This window comes from Marmota flaviventris, chromosome 5 (genome assembly GCF_047511675.1).
Source record: "Marmota flaviventris isolate mMarFla1 chromosome 5, mMarFla1.hap1, whole genome shotgun sequence".
NCBI lineage: Eukaryota > Metazoa > Chordata > Mammalia > Rodentia > Sciuridae > Marmota > Marmota flaviventris.
This window is the reverse complement of record NC_092502.1, coordinates 17,994,358-18,017,223: the sequence shown is the minus strand read 5'-3', so window position 1 is coordinate 18,017,223 and position 22,866 is coordinate 17,994,358.

The following is a 22,866-nucleotide window of genomic DNA, read 5'->3' as shown; positions in this document are numbered from 1 at the left end:
TACCTCCCAAACAGATTCTCCCAAACAGACTTCCATTGCCACTGATCCAGTGAATTAGTCCAGGCCAAGGTCAACAATGACCTCCATGCTACACAAACCTGTTGGACATTTCCAATCATCGTCTCTCTAGACTTCTCCCCATAACTGACCTTCTTCCTGAAACACTCTTTCCTTTTGTCTCATTCTTTACTCTCCTAGTTTTTCACTGGTCTTTCTGACAGTTCCTTCTCAGCCTTATTTGCTGGCTTGTTCTGTCTGTTAATTTCTAAATGTTTTTAAGTTTCTCAAAGTTTTGTTTAAATAAAAAATTAGTAGAGACAGAGATTTATTTTTTTTAACCTTCCAGGATATAGAAAGTTTCCCCTGTGGTTTAACAAAAAAAATTCATGAGTACTTATACTTCTTAGAAAATAAAAATATCAACTTAAATAAAATCTCCAGGGCAACAAATTACTATGCAAAACTAATGAGATTTACAGACATTTTAGAGAGCAAGGGTTATTTTCACCGGACCTAGCAATATGTGAAGTCCTAGCGTATCTTACAAAATGCCATTGTGAAAAATATTCATTTCAAGGGGAATTTGATGATGCAAAAATGGAATTTGCTTTTTCTTCAGCTACAAGAAAAGGTGGAAATTTTCTCTTTGCATTACTAAGATTTCTTGCACCAGCAAGAAATTAGAAACATCTAGAGTTTGAAGGTTAATGCTGGAAATACATTAGTTCGAATAATAAAAGAAGCATGACTGAAAATTGGAACTTAAAATTTGAAGGATGAGAGAAGGGTGGAATTAAAATTTTAACAGATGTAATGTGAGCATACAAGGTATGCATGCCATTGGCCCAGGTCTCAAAATATTCAAGTCCCTCTGTTTTTAGTGCTAGGCCCCCCTCCTCCTGTTCTTTCTCTAGACCCCTCCCCCAATGACTACATCTATTCCTGTGGCCTTAACTAAATTCTCTTTGCAGGCAACTCCCAGATTCTATCTCTAACCTGACTTATCTCCTGAGCCTCTGACAGGCATTCTACAACTGCTCACTTGGAATCTTTAATTAGAAGACTCACAAACACCTAAAAATTACTATGTCCAAAACAGAACTCCTGCTTTCTGTCCCCCACACCTATCCCTCCTTACCACTGACATCTAAATGGCTTTTCAAGCCAGAAATCTTGGAGTCAGGGTTGACTCTTCTCTTTCCTTCACACTCCTCCAAATGTATCCACTTTATCATCTGATCTCTTCCACCTCTCACTGACATCTTCCTCATATCACATCTTCTTTGTCTCCACAGCCACTGCCCAAGCTCGAGCCATGACCATTTCCTACTATTACAATCACCTTCTAACTTATATCTTGCTGTTACTCATCCCTGTGCACCCCCTTGTCCCTGCACCATTGATAAAAACATGGAAGATTCCTGCTGAAATCCATTCAGACTGAACTGAATGAAGACAGAGATCATAACTAGGTGGCTCTTCACAGCCCACCAGCCTTCAGGGTTGAGCCTAAAATGGAATAAGACCTCCATCATTTGTTTGCAAACAAATTTACAAATCTGGGAATTGTGCAAATCAGAGAACATTTATAGATACTTGAATTTTTCAATAGTAAAAATATCATGATAATTCTGTGATATGGAGTCAGTGGGGAGAGGAGTTGGGGCGGGGGGGGGGGGGGTGTTCTGTGCCCTGGAGGATGTTTGACATCATTTCTGGCCAGTAACATCACTCTGCCATATTTGAAACTATGAAAATTGTCTCCAGATACTGCCAAATTACAATTGGTGGTGGGAAGACTCTCACCCAGTTGAAAACCCCTCAGCTAAATAATAGGTACTTCATATGTACTCCACTCCTCCAAATAAAAACAATCAGTGAGGAAAGTAAGGCACCAAGAGCATAAGTCACCTGCTCAGGCTACACATATTTGGAAATAAAAAGGAGAGCAAAACTCAGCAAATAGAACTTCCACTTAATGCTGAAGAAGACTCCTGGCTCATAAACATCAAGTTGATCTGCTTTTCTGGGAATGGGTATATTCACGGAGAAAGATAACAGTAATTATATTCTCATCAAAGTTATCATTAACCAATGTCAATTAATTGAAAACACAGCTACACTGAATTTACATAATTCTCTGAAGCATGGAATTGTTTTTCCTATTCTTCAGAAAGCCTAACATCAGGGCTTAGGTTTTGGGTTTGGTTTGGTTTTTTACTCTCCTAGAACATCAGTAAGGCTTTTAGAATAAATTATTTTACATGATAAATTTACATTAGTTAGCCATCTAACAAAATTATTGTAGTCATCCAAACATTCCAGATTCAAGTTCCCTTTTAGTAATTCATATAATGGGCAACCCTATCGGACTTAAACAGGTGCTTAAAACACTCTGGATGTAAGTTATTTTTTCGTAATTCATGTACCAAATTTTCTTTGTTCTTAATCAAATTCATTTGTCTTCGGGACCAGGTGCAGCTTTGGGTTATCCTAGAGGCAAAACCAGAATTATGTTCCGAAATATTATAATGCTACCATTAAACCCACAGAAGCAGAAGAGGAAAAAAACATCATTGAACAATGTCTCTAGCATTAATTGGTCCTTTGTTAAAAATGGAACTATATTAAGTGCTTTGTATACTTTATATCATTTAGGCTTCATAACAGCCCCTTCATGAAGGGACTATTATTCTCACTCACAGATGAGGTAAACAGTGAAATTAAGTAACTTAACCAATCTATCAAGTGAAGACACAAGTGGAACCCAGGTATCTCTGGCTCCAGAGAAATACCATGCCCTCAAAACTCTACAACTGTGATGAAAGTAAACCTCCTCTTCTTTATAAAGTTATCCAGCCTCAGCTATTTGATTATGTTAACAAAAAAAATGGACGAGTATTGACACTGAATGCTTTTCCTAAAGAAACCTGAGTCTTAAAAGAAACCTCATTTCTCATCATAGAAAGACATCATAGATCACAAGCTAGAGGTGATCTGAGTTAAGTGAATCAGTTCCCTACTTGTCCGTACCTTGGATTGAACCAGTCATGACATCTAGGAAGTTGGAATGGGACACTGTCTACTCTCACTAGTCCTCTCAGAATTCAATCAGGAGGACAAAAGTGATTAGCCCTCCAGATTCTACCAAGTCTCCCTGATGCCAGCTACTTTCTCTATCTCTAAATACTTCTGTTTGCTCAGGTTTTGAGGAAACTTAACACTTTCCTATGTAACAACAACTATACAAGGTGCAAAGAATATCAAGGCAAAAAATAAAAGAAAAATATGAATCCCCCCACAGGTACTGTCTTCCCGCCTGCTATAACATTCTTTTAAGCTGATATCCACCCTTTCAAAAGCCAGCCAGGACAAGACCTTACCACCTGCCATCATGCTCTATAAATACCAGGTCCCATCTGCCTGGCTCTTCTTCCTCCTGTTGCTCTAGCAACTGCCTGGTGTCCAACTGCTATTCCCACATGGTCTAGTCTATTCACCCACTGCTTGAACTCTTCATCCTACACTGATAAAGGATTCAGTGTCCCTTTTCTGGATAGATCCATCATTGCAATGTTTTGGATGGCACAAGGGAACATCATCATGTTCTTTCCAATGCCAGTGTTCCTCCACCCTCAATTATTCTGAGAAGAATTAAATTTAAGTGGTTTTCCACAAATTGATATAGACACATCTTATGAAAGCAAGAATGCTGGAGAAGAGAAAACAAGGACAAATGTGTTTTTTAAAACATCACTTCCCTAAATAGCCTACCTAGCTAAGATGGCAGCTGAAAGTAGCTATCAGCAAACAACATGCCTCAGGAGAGTGGTTGAATTAACAGTGGGAGAGATTTTCAATTTCTACACCATCAACCCTCAAGTAAAACACCAGACAAATGGTTGTCTGAGAATCTCCCTTTAAAAAAAATCATGTTTTCTATAAGTCTTTTTCACAATATTTTTCTGCATCCCTTTATTTCTATTGTGCATGCTCCCATTTGATGTCATATCTAGGTTAAATGCGAGGCCCTTCCAACTGATCCTATATTTTTTTTTTTCATAAAGAATGTATTTTTTGATACATTGGCCACTTGTGACATCTGCTACCTTGGGAAACCATGTCATCATGTCCTTAAGAACTCCAGTTTCCATGAAATGATTGGCTGTATAATATTCTAATAAAATATTATTCTGTTAATAGGCTTAACCTCACTTCAAATCAAGTCTAACATGAGCCAATCTAGGTTTCCTTTATTGTTTCAAAGAGTTTGCATTTGGGGCTTGTTTTGTCTCTTGCAAACAAAAGAAATTTGAACTAGAATGAGACCCAGGCCTGGCCAATCAGAGCACACACATCCTTCAGATAATAGTCACTTGGAGTTAGGGATGCACAACAGAGTTCAGGATAGGGTACCTTTAGCCACTGCTCTTAGAGAAAAAATGTTTCTTGCCTTCTCCGGCATTGCTAAGCAATCCAAACTTGCCCTCTGCAAGGAAAGAACCTATCTCAGGAATGGTATCTCTCTCTAATGACCCACTTCTTTGAATTATGTAATCTAGAAGTACCAAATCCTGGTATATCCTTTGATTTTTAGTTATGTGAAACATATCCCTTTTGTTTAGTTTGAAACATGGTTTGGCTACTTAATAACTGAAAAGATCTAGATATGGTAGAAAGACTTTTATGCACATGAAAAACAATAATTATTCCCATTTCCTAAATGAGGAAACTGGAACAGATAAGTGACCTGTCCAAGGTCACATAGCAAGCCATTAAGAACTTCTGTGCACAAAATTGTGGTCTTCACCATTGTGCTAAATGGCTTCCTGATGACTTCCTGAGGCTGTTCACAATTCTCAGATTCCAAATCGACAGCTAAGCTCTAAGGGGCAAAATGGAATAGAACAGCCTTGATGGATAATCTCACTGGCAGGTCCTCAGAAAAAAAAAAAAAAAAATTCTACAAAGTTCTACTCAGCTACCACCTCAGCAAAGCTCATAACAGCTGTAGGTTCTGTTTGTCACTGTCAACCTCAAGTAGTTCAGCATTATTCATTGTCCTCCAAAATCAAGAGTGCCTCCCAGGTGGATATTTATCTCCTGGATTAAAAGAATGCATAATATTGGTGCCCAAAAGCTGAGTCGGCAACCCCTCCCATGGCTTGCAAACAAAACAGAAAGCAGGCAGCTTCAGGATGTCAAAGGGCAGCACCTTCAGTGTTAATCTCTGACCTTGCAGTGGTGATGCTAGAATCTTGAAAACAAGACATGTAAGTCAATTGGGGAAAATGCCATCAAGAGAAAAAAAAAAAAAAAAAACGGCCTCATTTAAACCTCCAAATAGGAAACCCATCTCATCCCATGATGCATTATGAAGTCCTGTCTTACATCATTAGCTTTTCTCCACTTTGTCAAAATAAAATAAAATCCTCTGTGCAATATGAATTTGACCACCCACTTTTTCTGCCTGCTCAGTTATTATAGACTCTGGACAGTACTTAGAATTCATTCTTGTTTATTCATGTCTTTTGGATGAATTCACCCTTCTGAATTTAAAGGTTTATTATGAGCAATTGGACTCAGCTCCTGAGTCTCTGGGAAATGTGTATGTCCAATAGAACTGTTCCTTGGTGTATTTGTTTTCTATTGTCGTCATTAAAAATTACTACCAAATCAGTGGCTTAAAAAAATAAAAGTATTTTTCTCTTACAGTTTGGAGGTCAGAAGTCAAAATAAAATTTAAAGGAGTGAAATCAAGGCGCTGCCAGGGCTGGCTCCTTCTACGGCCCCAGGAATTCATCTGTTCCTTGCCTCTTCCAGCTTCTTGAGGCAGCAGGATTTCCGTGGCTCCTGGCAATATCACTCCAACATTCTCTTCCATCATCACATAGCCTTTTCTCACCTCTGACTTTCTTGTCTCCTTATAAGAACCAAGGAGATTGCCTTAGTGTCCTTAGGCTAACACAGGAGAATCCCATCTGAAGACCCTTCACTTAATCATATCTGCAAAGTTTATTTACATCATTTGTGATATTCATGGGTTCTGGGTACGAGGATATAGACATCTCTAGAGGGCCATAATTCTGCCTACCATAAAGAGAAGAGGCAAATTCCCATTAGACACCTGAATAGAAAAAAAAATTAAAATGGGAATTTTTAAAAATAATCAGAAAACTAAATAGCTTTCTAGGTATAATGATACACGTATCATCATTTGTAGAAACAGGCTAATAGACAACATGGGGAAATTAGGACAGATCCAGGAAAACCAGACCTAGAATCAGGGAGAGAAAAGAAAAATAGACAGCCCTCATTCAGCGCTTATCAGCTCTGTAAAACATTATACAAATCACTTAATTTCTCAAAGCCTGTTTTACTGTCTGCAAAGTGGGTGACTTACCATCCTCATAGTTCTGCTTTGAATACAAAACAATACTCATGTAAAACATAAGCCCTATCCTTGAAAGGTAGTAATCTACAAATAGTAACTACTTTATAATAATGATAATAATAATTTCTGAATGTTCAATTTGTAAAATAATTAACTATATTGGCCATGGAAGTTTGGAATTTCTCAGAATTTTTTTAAATTCTATTTTTAAAGCAAGACTACAAAACTCTTTCCCAGAGACTGCCATAATTTTTGGAAGGAAAAGAGATCATTTTGCCTGAGGTCTATCTCTACCAAACACAAAGAAATTATTGATCCCCAACTTTGTTCTCTTCATAGCAGGAGCTTAAAAACAACAGGATGTGTTCTCCGAACTTGGGAGTCTTGCACTGTAGTTCATATTGACGAAACTCTACTATTTAGAATCTGGAAAAATAAAGGACAATATTGAGTTGAATCTAAATTAAATAGAATTGATTATAAATGCAATAAAATCTCAGGAGACAAGCAGATTAGCATGGGCTACAATAGTCAGGCAGGAGAATGGACATAAAGTAGAACTTGAAGGATGAGTAATAATTGGATTGTCAGAAAGAGACTGTTAGGAGACATGGAAAATGGGATGGGCAGAGTTAAAGGCCAGAGGCTAAAGGCAGCAATCATTCTCACCTGTCACAAAATGTCTGCATGTTAGAATATAACGTAAAGAAGCAAGTGCTGCACTTTAAAAAAATAATTATACATGGCTAAGCATAGGGAACTGGATGTCAGACTGTTTGGATTTGAATGGAGTCTTCACCACTTACTTCGTGACCTTGGACAATTCATTTACCTTCTCTGATCCTCAGCTTTCTCGCCTATAAAACTAGGTTGATAATATCTACCTTATATTATTGCTGTAAAATCAAAGGGCATAATGAATGTGAAGTACTTGGCACAATCTCTCACACATATTAATAATGCAATAAATGTCATTTACGGTAGTAGTAGGTTAGTAATAGTAATAGAAGAGTAATTACAGATTATAGAATCACATAAACATAGAAAAGGGCAGGGAGCACAGACCAGAATCTCACAATGCTAATATTTTCAATAAATAAATAATTAGCATTTAGATCATTAAAAACAAAGAAAGAAAGACAAGACCAGACTAGGGAGGTTATTTCATTCTGCCTCCTCACTAAACTCTGGAGATGATGAAGTGATTTGCTCAGACACTTGATGACAGAGTTCATAGCTATTTGCATCACACCTTTAAGATTCAGCATTCCTAATGAAGAATAACTAGTTACTGGTACTCTTGAATATGCTAAACGAGTGCTGATTTAGGAATCCTTTTTAAAGGATTGCTGAGCATTAGCTGTCTCTAGTCAAAACGAAGGGTATGAGAAAACCATATTCTATAAATAGAAGTGTTCCACCCTATGTGAGCCACTTCTAGAGTAGAAGCTGGACAAAGGTTATAGTGGATTTAAACCTCTTTGTATGGTCTTCCTCCAGACTACCTATTTATCCCACATTTCAACTAAAAAAAAAAAAAAAATCTGCATTGGTCTCCAGAAATATACCAAGTCCATTTTTTAAAAACTCTCATACATGTTTTTTTTTTCAAAATGCTCTAGAATTTCTCATCCCTGGAAATATATGTAAAAATAATTTCACAAAACACTTGGTGTGGCTCCTAATATAAACAGTGAAATGCAGATTCTCTAATGAGTTGGTGTGATGAAAGATAAACAAAGCATGTTCTCATACTGCCCCCTTCTGGCTGATGACTGAAAGAGAGCTGCTTGTTTTGTGTTTAAGTAGCTCAATTTCACCTTTAAATAAAATTTCTCTCTTTTGTAATCTCTTTGCCCCAGACCTGTTGACAGGCAGCTGTAGGTAATTTCATTGCTGGAAATAGTTATATTTGATGAGTAATCCACAATGTTAAAATAAGGACAGCTTTGGTGCCTTTGAAGGGCAATAAATAGGGAAATATTACTCAGCTATATTTGCAGCAGGCAGGAGCCCTGAAGATGAGGAGAAAGAGCTCTTGCCTCTTGGATTATAAGAATGGATGGTGTGCAATGTTCTCAGATGCAAAGTCAGCCAAATCACAGGAGTACTCCATTAAACACACTAAAGGAGCTGGAATACCCACCCAAACTTTTTTTTTTTTTTTTTTTTTTTTGGTAAAACAGAAGGAACTCAAAACCAATTTTGACAGTACTGTGGCTAAATAAACATCAGTTTGTCAGATGAAACCGGGTCTCTGAAAGCTCCTGCTTCCTGAAGCATGAAAAAAAGGCTTGAGCAATTACTTAGGCAGGTATCACTCCTCTCATTCCCCATACCATCTGTTAGTGATGATAAGACAGACTATCCACAGTTACAAACCACCATAAAATCTCAGAGGCTTAATCCAAGGAAATCTTACATATTACTCACACAAAGTCCACCAAGACAGTGTGATAAGGACTATGACCAAGGCACATAGTATTTATCACACTGTACTGTGCTTGCCTATTTATATCTCATAGCAGACCATGAGTGATCTTTGGGCAGGAACTACATCTTTTCAGTTCTATGGTGCATCTCCAAAGCTTAGCAACACTTGGCACATAGGTACTCAATATTTGTTAGATGAATGAAGGAAGGAAGGAATAGGTAAAAAAAAAAACAATGAAGTAAACCAAAATACTTCTGAGCACTGTTTCCAGGAGCTCTGACTTCTTTTCCCTCTCTGTAAGTGAAAGTTACCCAACAAATGCCCATTTTATACTGGCGTAGTCCTGCCCTGCTCCCCAGGCCTCTGCCATGGTATTCTGCTCCTATAACATTTTTAAGCTTTTAAAATGTCTTCTTGGCAAGTCCTTGACACACTTGGATGTGAACCAACAAAGGTGGGAAGTAAAGGTTCATAGCAATCAGGCTTTGTAATCCTTGGGTTAGGGAGAGACTGATGGATATGAGGCACAGCCTACTGAAGCCCTTGGAGATGGTGTGCCTGGGGAAGTGCTTCCTAAAGCTGCATTAGTACCAAGTAACAGAAACCCAAAAGGAAATGCAAAACACAATAAGCCTACAGGAGAGAAAGATAAACAGCAAGTGTTCCAGTTAGGATTTTTAAAGGAAAAGAAAAAGAAAAAGCCTTACCAGTGAAATGGAGACCCCAGGATACCCTTTCCTTTTTCTTTTTCCTTTCTATGATTCTCCACTTATCACCTACAAACACCAACTATATTTATATGTTGACCAATTATCTTGAATCTTTTTCCTTAAATATTTAACCATTTCTGCCTGCTTTGTAACAAAAACCCTTTTCACTTTGGCAACTTTGGCTCTCGGCATTCCTGAAGTAGCACCCAAAAAATCCTCTAGGAAATCAACAAAGAATTGATGGATTATCATTTTGCACTTACAACGGAAGATTGGATGTGTCTATGGAATTGCAAAATATACCAAGACATAAAAATTTTGAATTATAAATCTTTCAGTTTAATAGGAATTATATCAATGGATATTTAGTTTGTCTATGCATAGACCTTTAGAAAAGAAGAAATTCTATGGATCATTGTCCCATTCTTTGTTTTTAGAGACTAAATATTGCCTTATAATTTGTACTGAAACACAGCACTATCAGCCCTAATTCCACTCTGCTTGCTGGCCCCAATGCACCTGGCCTTATGTCTCCAACAGAAAGTACTGTTCACCACCCTCACCCCATGCTTAGAAGGAGAACTGCTCTGTCATGGGGCTTCTATTTGCCTGACCTTTTGCATACTCACATTAGGCAATGATGACTATTTCTGGACTGCAAAATACTAACCAAAGAACAGATAGATTATATAGTGTGCCTCCTAAGTGGCATGTTGCTATGGTTTCCCACTGAAAAAAAAAAAAGCAGAATTCTTGCTATTAGGTTATCTGAGATCTACAGGACTGCACCAAAAATGTTTCTACAGTGCAATGGACTGTCCTTTAATACACAGTTTCATCTGATCAAATCCAGTGTCAGACAGAGCAGAGGGAACATGAGTGGTTTTGGAAGCATGTCTTCGCTGAATGCAGTAGGATTTGTAAGACCTTTATAAAATTGAAACTGAGGCACTCACCTGGTTGACAAGTGAATTTTGCTGCATGTATTAGCTATGTCCCCTGTGCATGCAAATGAGAACACAGAAATTTTGCACTTTAAACTCTCCAATGGCTTTCCATTACTCTTAAGATAAACATTAAATCCCTCTGCATGGCTTCTGGTCCCATTCATCATCAGGACCTACTTCTCTATCCTTACCTCACCCCACTTTTCCTCCCAACTCACAGCCAGCCAGCCTCGCTCATCTTTTTTTTAATATTTTTAATTGTAGATGGACACTCTACCTCTATTTTATTTATTTATTTTTATGTCATGCTGGGGATCAAACCCAGTGTCTCCTATGTGCTAGGCAAGTGCTTTACTAAGGAGCTACAACCCCAGCCCCTCACCTTTTATTTCATTCAAAACTTTATATGAAACAACAAGTTTTCTCTGCCATAGGGTCTTTGCAAATGCTCTTTTGCTTGGAATGCTGTTTCCCCATTCTTAGTCTACCTTAATTCTTATGACTCCTGCAAGCCTCAAATTAACTACCATATCCTGAGATACCCATTACCCCAATCAAAATCAAGACCCACATGCACCCTCCAACAGGACTCTCCGCTTTCCTTTGGTAGCATTTATCAAAATCTGAAATTAATTCTATATTTCTGGGATTGATCTAATAATATGTATCTCCCCCACAAAAATAAAGCTGTGGCATAAGAGGTTGTGTGTTTTTGTTCTCTGCTATATCACGACACTTACTACAAAACTCAACACAAAGTAGGTGTTCAATATTTAACAAAGCGGCACACTAACTTTAATCCCCACTTAGATCATAATAGGAAGGACTTAATGCATACTTCTTCATTTATTTAATAAGTATTAAAATTGAGAAAAACTCAAAGAGATCTTACCCTCAAATAGCTTGTGGATATGAAAGAGGAACTATGACAGGGCAAACAGACAGCCACTCCCTGGGGTCTCCTGGGAACCCAGCACTGACAATCCTGGGTAATTAATGCCTACACATTCAACACAGCTCTGTTAGACACACAGCTGAGGGACACGCTAAGAGATAAGCAGCCCCTCAGTAACACTTAGTTCATCACAAACTTCCAGCCAAGATAAAGGAATCCCACAGACACAGAAAGAAGAGAAAATTAGAAAGATATTAGCAGGAATAGAAAACAAGGACATCTATGCCCTTTCCTCAAGCTATAAGAAGGTGTAGTGAGAAAATACATCAGACATTGGGGAACACAATCCAGAGGGTTTGGAGGAAGTGGGGAATTAGGTGTTGCCATAGAGCAACAGCTACACCAGAATCACCTTGAAAGGACTCTTGCTCCAGGATGAGGGGAAGCCCAGGAAGGCACTGCAACTACACTAGGAGCTATGGGGGAGACAACCACCTTTGAAGGCAGCATTTGCCCCACATGGGATATCCAAAGAGTTCTTGCAAGTGTCCCAAGAGAGAAAGGGCCAAAGGTTACCCTTACCATGAAAGAAAGCACCAGGTATCAGGAGAGTAATACACTCAGACAAACACTCAATTCCCCACTCTAGAGGAGCAGAATCACAGAATAAATGGTGAGGGAGAGATAAAAGGTGGAGTGAGAGAGCAGAAGCAAAGAATGGATGAACCATATGGCCTTGTCCACTGTTGGATTGGGGAGTCAGGAGGCAGGCCTAATAGGGAAGAGTGGAGAGAAATAAACCTTGAATAGAGTAGGAGATTTAAGTTTTGATTAAGGTTGCATTAAAATTTATAATACCTGACAATGACACTATTCTATTACCTGAAAGAACACAAGATTTGTCTGAGAAAACTTGGATGATCCAAAAAGTGTAGCTGAAGGCAGTGCTTAAAAAAATGATGAAGCTAGGCCTGAGAATATAGCTCAATGGCTGAACACTTCCCTAGCATGCATGAGGCCCTAGTTTAGATTCCCAGCACAGAAAGAAAAAAAAAAAAAATGAAGCTGATTTCTAGTTTACCTTAAGTCTAGTCTTTCCAATAAACTATTAAATAAATTACTATATAAAGGTAAGTTCAATAAGGAGAATAAAAATAAAAAATAGAATACAAGTGACTTTCCAAGTTGATGAAATCAGCTCAGAAACTTCTTGGCTTATGAAGTTATTTGATTTACCAACCAATGTTCTAGGAATATTAGAATCATACTTGTGTCTATTCCATATGCAAAATGTATTCCTATTTATCTCTTCCTTTAGGAAAAATTATTCATGGGAAAGATAAATTTCTCATCAACTCCCAAAAGAACTGTGCATCCTGCGACTGCAGATAATTCAGTAATTCTTGTGACTATGACTTACATCTGAATGTGTTTTGTATGCAAAGAATTCTCAAGGACAAAAGTCTCTCATGCTGTCATAAATATCCTGGGTGGTTGGTTGAGAAAAACATATCCCCATTTATACACAAGCAACTAAGACTAAAACAGAGGTCAACAAATCATGGGCTACCAGCCCAATTCACCCTTCCAAATATTTCTTATAGCTCATACAGCAAGAATGATTTTTACATGTTTAAGTGTTTTTGTTACAGTGGCCCGCGGCGGGACAGAGCTTCCAATCACTCCTGCAAGGTAGGCGGGCCTGCGACCCACTGGCAGAAGAGGAGCAGCCGCCTGCTGAGAGGCTGAGCCGCCCCCTCCCCCTGCGCCGGCATAGTAGAGGGAACTGGGACCAAACACAGAGCGGGCCCAGCGGCCTGCTGAGGGGCAGAGCCGCCCCCCACCCCCCTCGCCTGCCAGGTAGGGGAAGGGTGACCACAGACAGAAAAGGCCCAGTGGCCCGCGGCGGGACAGAGCTTCCAATCACTCCTGCAAGGTAGGCGGGCCTGCGACCCACCGGCAGAAGAGGAGCAGCCGCCTGCTGAGAGGCTGAGCCGCCCCCTCCCACTGCGCCGGCATAGTAGAGGGAACTGGGACCAAACACAGAGCAGGCCCAGCGGCCTGCTGAGGGGCAGAGCCGCCCCCCACCCCCCTCGCCTGCCAGGTAGGGGAAGGGTGACCACCGACAGAAAAGGCCCAGTGGCCCGCGGCGGGACAGAGCTTCCAATCACTCCTGCAAGGTAGGCGGGCCTGCGACCCACCGGCAGAAGAGGAGCAGCGGCCTGCTGAGAGGCAGAGCCGCCCCCTCCCCCCCGCGCCTGCAAGGTAATCGGAACTGAGACCACCATCAGAACAGGTCAGACCTGCAACCGAGAGACAGAACAGGCCCAGTGGCCTGAGGAAGGGTAGAGCCGCCCCCCCCCCACGCCTGCAAAGTAGGCGGACCTGCGACCCACTGGCAGTACAGCCCCAGAGGCCTGCAGAGGGGCAGTGCTGCTGCCTGCGCCTGCAAAGTAGGCAGAACGGCGACCACCGACAGAACAAGCCTAGCGGCCCGCAGAGGGACAGAGCCGCCGCCCACGCCTGCAAGGACGGCGGACCTGCTACCGACTGGCAGAGCAGGCCCAGCGGCCTGCCGGCGTGGTAGGCACATTGCCCCAATTGGCGGAGGGGCAGAGCCGCCGCCCGTGCCTGCGAGGGAGACTTTGCAACTATACAAGACCAATATAAATATATAGGGGGAAAATTCAATAGCACAACAGTTTCACCAAGAAGAAAGGAACGCGAACAGTATGAAGAGACAAGGAAAGAAAGGACCACAAGCATTGCAGGTCAACTCAACTTTAGAAGAGGTAATAGCTGCAGCTGATGGAATGTCAGATAAAGAATTCAGGATATACATGCTTCAGATGATCTGGAGTCTCAAGGAAGACATCAGACAGCAAAATCAGACAATGAAAGATCACTTCAACAATGAATTACATAAACAAATCCAAGAAGCAAAAGATCAACTATACAGGGAAATAGAGGTTATAAAAAACAAACAAACAGAAATCCTAGAAATGCAGGAAGCAATAAGCCAACTTAAAAACTCAATTGAGAATACTACCAGCAGAGTAGAACACTTAGAAGACAGAACATCAGACAATGAAGATAAAGTATTTCAACTTGAAAAGAACATAGACAGCTCAGCAAGACTGTTAAGAAACCATGAGCAGAACATCCAAGAAATATGGGATAACATCAAGAGACCAAATTTAAGAGTCATTGGGATACAGGAAGGAACAGAGTTTCAAACCAAAGGAATGAGCAATCTATTCAATGAAATAATTCGAGAAAACTTCCCAGACTTGAAGAATGAGACAGAACCCCAAATCCTAGAAGCCTACAGGACGCCGAATGTGCAAAATCATAAGAGACCCACACCTAGACACATTATAATGAAGATGCCCAACATACAGAACAAGGAGAGAATTTTAAAAGCTACAAGAGAAAGGAAACAGATCACATTTAGGGGTAAGCCAATCAGGATAACAGCTGATCTTTCAACACAGACTCTGAAAGCTAGAAGATCCTGGAATAACATATTTCAAACACTGAAAGAAAATGGGTTCCAACCAAGAATTGTGTTTCCAGCGAAATTAAGCTTCAGGATGGAAGATGAAATTAAAACCTTCCACGATAAACAAAAGTTAAAAGAATTTGCAGCTAGAAAACCATTTCTTCAAAACATCCTTGGCAAAACATTACAGGAAGAGGAAATGGAAAATAACAATGAAAACCAACAGTGGGAGGTAGGACACTAAAGGGGGGAAAATAATCAAAGTGGAAAACAAACCATGTTTAGTAACATAAATAAACAAATATGGCTGGAAGAACAACCCATATCTCAATAATAACCCTAAATGTTAATGGCTTAAACTCACCAATCAAGAGACACAGGCTAGTAGAATGGATCACAAAACAAGACCCAACAATATGCTGCCTACAGGAGACGCATTTGATAGGAAAAGACATACATAGGCTGAAGGTGAAAGGTTGGGAAAAATCATATCACTCATATGGACTTCGGAAACAAGCAGGAGTATCCATACTCATATCAAATAAAATAGATTTTAAGCCAAAGTTAATCAAAAGGGATAAAGAGGGACACTACATACTGCTCAAGGGAACCATACACCAACAAGACATAACAATCATAAATATATATGCCCCAAACAATGGTGCAGCTATGTTCATCAAACAAACTCTTCTCAAGTTCAAGAGTCTAATAGACCACCATACAATAATCATGGGAGACTTCAACACACCTCTCTCACCACTGGACAGATCTTCCAAACAAAAGTTGAATAAGGAAACTATAGAACTCAATAACACAATTAATAACCTAGACTTAATTGACATATATAGAATATACCACCCAACATCAAACAGTTACACTTTTTTCTCAGCAGCACATGGATCCTTCTCAAAAATAGATCATATATTATGTCACAGGGAAACTCTTAGACAATACAAAGGAGTAGAGATAATACCATGCATCCTATCTGATCATAATGGAATGGAACTGAAAATCAACGATAAAAGAAGGAAGGAAAAAGAATATATCACTTGGAGAATGAACAATAGGTTACTGAATGATCAATGGGTTATAGAAGACATCAAGGAGGAAATTAAAAAATTCTTAGAGATTAATGAAAACACAGACACAACATATCGGAATCTATGGGACACATTGAAAGCAGTTCTAAGAGGAAAATTCATTGCTTGGAGTTCATTCCTTAAAAAAAGAAAAAACCAACAAAGAAATGATCTCATACTTCATCTCAAAATCCTAGAAAAAGAAGAGCATAACAACAGCAAAAGAAGTAGAAGGCAAGAAATAATTAAAATCAGAGCTGAAATCAATGAAATCGAAACAAAAGAAACAATTGAAAAAATTGACAATACTAAAAGTTGGTTCTTTGAAAAAATAAACAAAATCGACAGACCCTTAGCCATGCTAGCGAAGAGAAGAAGAGAGAGAACTCAAATCACTAACATACGGGATGAAAGAGGCAATATCACAACAGACACTTCAGAAATACAGAAGATAATCAAAAATTATTTTGAATCCTTATACTCCAATAAATTAGAAGATAGTGAAGGCATAGATAAATTTCTTAAGTCATATGATCTGCCCAGATTGAGTCAGGAGGATATAGACAACCTAAACAGACCAATATCAATTGAGGAAATAGAAGAAACCATCAAAAGACTACCAACTAAGAAAAGCCCAGGACCGGATGGGTATACAGCAGAGTTTTACAAAACCTTTAAAGAGGAACTAATACCAATACTTTTCAAGCTACTTCGGGAAATAGAAAAAGAGGGAGAACTTCCAAATTCATTCTACGAGGCCAACATCACCCTGATACCTAAACCAGACAAAGACACTTCAAAGAAAGAAAACTACAGACCAATATCTCTAATGAACTTGGATGCAAAAATCCTCAATAAAATTCTGGCCACTCGGATACAAAGGCACATCAAAAAAATTGTGCACCATGATCAAGTAGGATTCATCCCTGGGATGCAAGGCTGGTTCAATATAAGGAAATCAATAAATGTTATTCACCACATCAATAGACTTAAAAATAAGAACCATATGATCATCTCGATAGATGCGGAAAAAGCATTCGACAAAGTACAGCATCCCTTTATGTTCAAAACTCTAGAAAAACTAGGGATAACAGGAACATACCTCAATATTGTAAAAGCAATCTATGCTAAGCCTCAGGCTAGCATCATTCTGAATGGAGAAAAACTGAAGGCATTCCCTCTAAAATCTGGAACAAGACAGGGATGCCCTCTCTCTCCACTTCTGTTCAACATAGTTCTCGAAACACTGGCCAGAGCAATTAGACAGACGAAAGAAATTAAAGGCATCAAAATAGGAAAAGAAGAACTTAAATTATCACTATTTGCAGATGACATGATTCTATACCTAGCAGACCCAAAAGGGTCTACAAAGAAACTATTAGAGCTAATAAATGAATTCAGCAAAGTGGCAGGATATAAAATCAACACGCATAAATCAAAGGCATTCCTGTATATCAGCGACAAACCCTCTGAAATGGAAATGAGGACAACCACTCCATTCACAATATCTTCAAAAAAAATAAAATACTTAGGAATCAACCTAACAAAAGAGGTGAAAGACTTATACAATGAAAACTACAGAACCCTAAAGAGAGAAATAGAAGAAGATCTTAGAAGATGGAAAAATATACCCTGTTCATGGATAGGCAGAACTAACATCATCAAAATGGCGATATTACCAAAAGTTCTCTATAGGTTTAATGCAATGCCAATCAAAATCCCAACGGCATTTCTTGTAGAAATAGAGAAAGCAATCATGAAATTCATATGGAAAAATAAAAGACCCAGAATAGCAAAAACAATGCTAAGCAGGAAGTGTGAATCAGGCGGTATAGCGATACCAGACTTCAAACTATATTACAGAGCAATAGTAACAAAAACAGCATGGTACTGGTACCAAAACAGGCGGGTGGACCAATGGTACAGAATAGAGGACACAGAAACCAATCCACAAAACTACAACTATCTTATATTTGATAAAGGGTCTAAAAGCATGCAATGGAGGAAGGATAGCATCTTCAACAAATGGTGCTGGGAAAACTGGAAATCCATATGCAACAAAATGAAACTGAATCCCTTTCTCTCGCCATGCACAAAAGTTAATTCAAAATGGATCAAGGAGCTTGATATCAAATCAGAGACGCGCCGTCTGATAGAAGAAAAAGTTGGCTACGATCTACAGTCGGTGGGGTCGGGCTCCAAATTCCTCAATAGGACACCCATAGCACAAAAGTTAATAACTAGAATCAACAAATGGGACTTACTCAAACTAAAAAGTTTTTTCTCAGCAAAAGATACAATAAGAGAGGTAAATAGAGAGCCTACAACCTGGGAACAAATCTTTACTCCTCACACTTCAGATAGAGCCCTAATATCCAGAGTATACAAAGAGCTCAAAAAATTAGACAATAAGAGAACAAACAACCCAATCAACAAATGGGCCAAGGACCTGAACAGACACTTCTCAGAGGAGGACATACAGTCAATCAACAAGTACATGAAAAAATGCTCACCATCTCTAGCAGTCAGAGAAATGCAAATCAAAACCACCCTAAGATACCATCTCACTCCAGTTAGATTGGCAGCCATTATGAAGTCAAACAACAACAAGTGCTGGCGAGGATGTGGGGAAAAGGGTACACTTGTACATTGCTGGTGGGACTGCAAATTGGTGCAGCCAATTTGGAAAGCAGTATGGAGATTTCTTGGAAAGCTGGGAATGGAGCCACCATTTGACCCAGCTATTCCCCTTCTCGGTCTATTCCCTAAAGACCTAAAAAGAGCATGCTACAGGGACACTGCTACATCGATGTTCATAGCAGCACAATTCACAATAGCTAGACTGTGGAACCAACCTAGATGCCCTTCAATGGATGAATGGATAAAAAAAATGTGGCATTTATACACAATGGAGTATTACTCTGCATTAAAAAATGACAAAATCATAGAATTTACAGGGAAATGGATGGCATTAGAGCAGATTATGCTAAGTGAAGCTAGCCAATCCCTAAAAAACAAATGTCAAATGTCTTCTTTGATATAAGGAGAGTAGCTAAGAACAGAGTAGGGTCGAAGAGCATGAGAAGAAGATTAACATTAAACAGGGATGAGAGGTGGGAGGGAAAGGGAGAGAGAAGGGAAAATGCATGGAAATGGAAGGAGACCCTCAGAGGTATACAAAAGTACATACAAGAGGAAGTGAGGGGAAGGGGAAAAATAATACAAGGGGGACAAACGAATGTCAGTAAAGGGGGCAGAGAGAGAAGAGGGGAGGGGAGGGGAGGGGAGGGGAGGGGAGGGGAGGGGGGATAGTAGAGGATAGGAAAGACAGCAGAATACAACAGACACTAGTATGGCAATATGTAAATCAATGGATGTGTAACTGATGTGATTCTGCAATCTGTATATGGGGTAAAAATGGGAGCTCATAACCCACTTGAATCAAATTGTGAAATATGATATATCAAGAACTATGTAATGTTTTGAACAGCCAACAATAAAAAAAAAAAGTGTTTTTGTTAGCTGGTTATTTATTTATATTTATTTATTTATTTATTTTAGTTGTTGAGGACATTTATTTTTATTTATTTATTTATATGTGGTTCATATATTCATTTCCCCTATCTACTAGGGGAAGGCAGTACAAAAAAATAATGAATCTACTAGGCCCTATCTACGAGGCCACCAAATTTTCTTTTGGAAGTGAAAGCTCTCAAAAGTGTAATTTTGCTAGGAATTCCCTTCCCCTACCCTAACCTGCCTTACCACATTTGAATTTTCCAGACCTCAGATTCAATATTAAATCCTTAGATTCCCATTTTATTAATGTAAATGAAGTTCCCTTTTCATGTCCTCTAACATAACCCTGCACTTTCCCTTTATCTCACTCACTGATGGAGTGCTATGAGTCAAGCAGAACCTCAGGGGTTACTCATATAATTCAGAAGTCAGCAAGCATTTTCTCAAAGGCCATACCATCTCTCCAATGACTATTCAGTTGTGCCATCATAGCTTAACAGATATCACAGACAATACCTAAATGAACGCATTCACTAACACTTGATCTACAATACCAGCAGCTAGCCAAATTTGACCCAAGAACTATAGTACACCAATCCCTGATAGAGTCCATACCTCATCTTACACATTTCAGAACTGAGTTTTAAAAGAGAGCAATGGCATGCATAGTTATGTCTCCTCAAATTCATTTGCTAAAATCTCGTAACAGTTTGAATCTGGAATGTTCTCCAAAAGCTTATCTGTTGAAGCCTTGGTCTCCAACTGGTGGGGCCGTTGGGAGGTAGTAGAACATTTGTTCCTTTTAGTTATATATGACAGTAGAATGTATTTTGACATATTGTAGATGCATTACCTATAACTTCCCATTCTTATGGTTCTACAAGATGTGGAGTAACACTGGTCATGTATTCGTATATAAACACAGAAAGTAATGTCCAATTTATTTCACCTCTTTTCTATTTCCCATCCCCCCACTTTCCTTTTTTTTTTTGGTTTTTACTTCCTGCTATGTTATTTCTCTCTCTGCTTCCCAGATGCCACTCCATCACACCCTCTCTGTCATGAAGTTCTTACCACAGGCTACAGCAAGGGGGTCAAATAACTATAGGCTGAAAACTCTAAAACCACTAACCAAAATAAAATCTTTCCCCCTTTAAGCTGTTTTTCTCAGGTATTTTGTCACAGTGACAAAATACTGGAACAGAATAGTATAGGAACAGAACACTGACTAACAGAAATCCTAACCTCCAAAGGGATGGTATTAGGAAATAGGATTTTTAGGAAGTGATTAGGCCAACAGAGTAAAGTCTTTACAAGTGGGATTAGTACTGTCACATAAAAGAGGCACCAGAGAGACCCCTCCTCATTTCTTCCAGCATTTTTAGTTAGTCAAGAGGATAGCTATTAAAAAGGAATCAAGCTCTCATTAGATGCTGTTTGACAACTCCTTGATCTTAGACTTCCCAACCTCCAGAACTGGAAGAAATAATTTTCTGCTTTTTAAAAAAAATATATATTATTAGTTGTAGATGGACACTATGTCTTTATTTTATTTATTTATTTTTATATGATGCTGAGGATTGAACCCAGTGCCTCACACGTACTACACAACCACTCTACCTCTGAGCTACAACCCCAACCCAATTTTATGTTTTTTATAAGCCACCCAACCTATGGCACTTTGTTATAGCAACCTAAATAGACTAAGGCAGACAGGAAGTGACTTGAGAATTTTGATCCAAGCACCTGAACCCTAGCTTAGTCCAAAATTTTACTATAGCCTGACCTTGTCCTTAAAAAAAAACTTAGACTAATAAGTCTGAGATACTCAAAAACCTAGTAATTAATGGAGGTGCTAAATCTTTGGAAATTAAAGAAGAATATAATTTCATATATTTTCAGAAACAGGCAGGAGTAGGGAAAAACAAATCTGTTTTTACAAAGCAAAAAGCTATTACTTTTAGCCTACAAGCAACATCAGTGTCAGTCTCCTGGGTATAACTTTGCTATGGAAACTAACACAGACATGATTAAGAGATGGAGCTTTCCTTCTCTAAGAAATTTTCTTGGTATACATAATTTTGAAGACACTCATTTTAAATACCCCTTCAATAAAAAATGCAATCAATTGCACTTTTGTTCTGCATCTACCACATGCAAAGTACAGAGCTAAGCTTTCGTATACCTAAAAAAGGCTGCTTTGCCTTCAACAGGTAAAATTCTCCTATTCTGCAAATAGATTATTTTTGTTGTGCTACAGAACTTCATTGCAAGGTGTTATGGATTGAATTGTGTCCCTCAAACATTCATATAAGCTCTAACCCCAGACAGTCAGAATACAATGTTCTTTGAAATAAGGTTGTTGTAGATACAGTTAAAATGAGGTTTGTCTAATGCACTATGATTTAGTTTCCCTATGAGAAGAGGACTTTGGATACAACATGGACAGAGAGAATGTGTAGGAAAAAACGAGGCAGGGCACTGAAGATAATAGGAAACTCTTTTATTTGGCTGCAGCCAGATTCAGGCATACAGCTTTCACTGTAATCAATCAATCCCCTGAACCCGGAGTTCAGGTAGTTTCAGAACTTTATAGCCAGCATGTAAAGGGAGAGGCTCAGAAGTTCACATTCTGCAGAAGTTCACATAAAGCAGATTTTTCTTTCACTGTTCTGGGCAAGTTAACCATTCAAAGACAACACCTGAGAAGGAGACAGCTTCTTCTCCCCTTTCTTTCCTCCCCCTGCCAGCTGTTACCATGGAGCCCAGTTGGTAACTTCTCTTATCTTAGAAATGTAGACATCTCTGTGAAGCTCCAGCTCAACAGAGGCCTTGTTAAAGAATCCTTCTTTTTTTTTTTTTAATCACATTTTCCATTTGCAAACATACTTCTACAAACTACTATACTGGGTAAATGTTTCTGAAAAACTAATAAAGGGGCATCCAGCACCTGGAATGCTGATTTCTTTGAGGCCAGTGGACAAGTAAAATAGAGCAACAGGAAAATAGGAAGTTTACCTACACTGAATTCTTTTGTAGAGACTCTTGTTGATAGTCCTAAAGCCATTCAAGGTGAAGAATTCTGGAGAAGCTCAGTTAAGATTTTTCTGTGGAGGAGGGGATGCCAGTACAAGAACACTTTGTGAAGATGGTGTTAGAGAGTCGGGTGACGTTTCCACAAACCAAAACACCGACGATTATCAGAACACCACAAGAAGCTAGGAGATAAGCCCACAACAGATACTTCCTCAGAGCCTTCAGCAGGAACCATCCCTGACAACACCCTCATGGAGACCTCTAGTCTCCAGAAGTATGAGAAATAAATTTCTGTCAATTAAGACACCCAGTTTGTGGGCTTTTTTATAGCAGCCCTAGAAAACTAACAC